A 633-nucleotide genomic window follows, 5' to 3' on the forward strand; every position below is an offset into this window, starting at 1 on the left:
CACTTGCGGATAGACAAATAGAGAAGATTAATCGATATACAGTATGGTTAGATAAGTAGACGAATAGATAAGTGAGTGAATAGTTAGACAGGGAACCGCAGAGACAGAGATAAAGAGTCCTCGCCCCGAGTGAAAATTACGATTCATGATGAGGCTGTCGCTCGGTCACAAATTATCAGCTGGACATTAATACCCTTTTTCTTTTACTTTTTGCTTTCAAGGACCTTTGGGTGCGGCAAGTGTGTTTTTTTCCTCTCTAAGAATGAGAAAGGAGTAAGAATTAGAGAGATATATAAAAGACAAGGGAGATGTGTGCATCGGATATGCGCTGATTGAAATGGGTCAATTCTCATTTCAGATTCTATGTTTACAAAAGGGTTTTAAACCGTTTTGTGTGTCACGTCTGCTGCAATATATTTTGCTAAAAACAAATGACGCAGTGCTATTCACGGGGAACGTGCAGGAGTTTCCTCCGTCCATTACAATCAGCACACACGACCTTGGTAAAGCAATGTTACCGTACTTTGATAAATGACTATTATTTTGTTATCAATGATTTTTCGTTACACGGAACGTTGACCAACCGTGAGCAATTGTTACTGGCGTTCTGTTCGTGTCTACTGAGACTGGTGT

Source organism: Penaeus monodon, chromosome 23 (genome assembly GCF_015228065.2).
Source record: "Penaeus monodon isolate SGIC_2016 chromosome 23, NSTDA_Pmon_1, whole genome shotgun sequence".
Classification (NCBI taxonomy): domain Eukaryota; kingdom Metazoa; phylum Arthropoda; class Malacostraca; order Decapoda; family Penaeidae; genus Penaeus; species Penaeus monodon.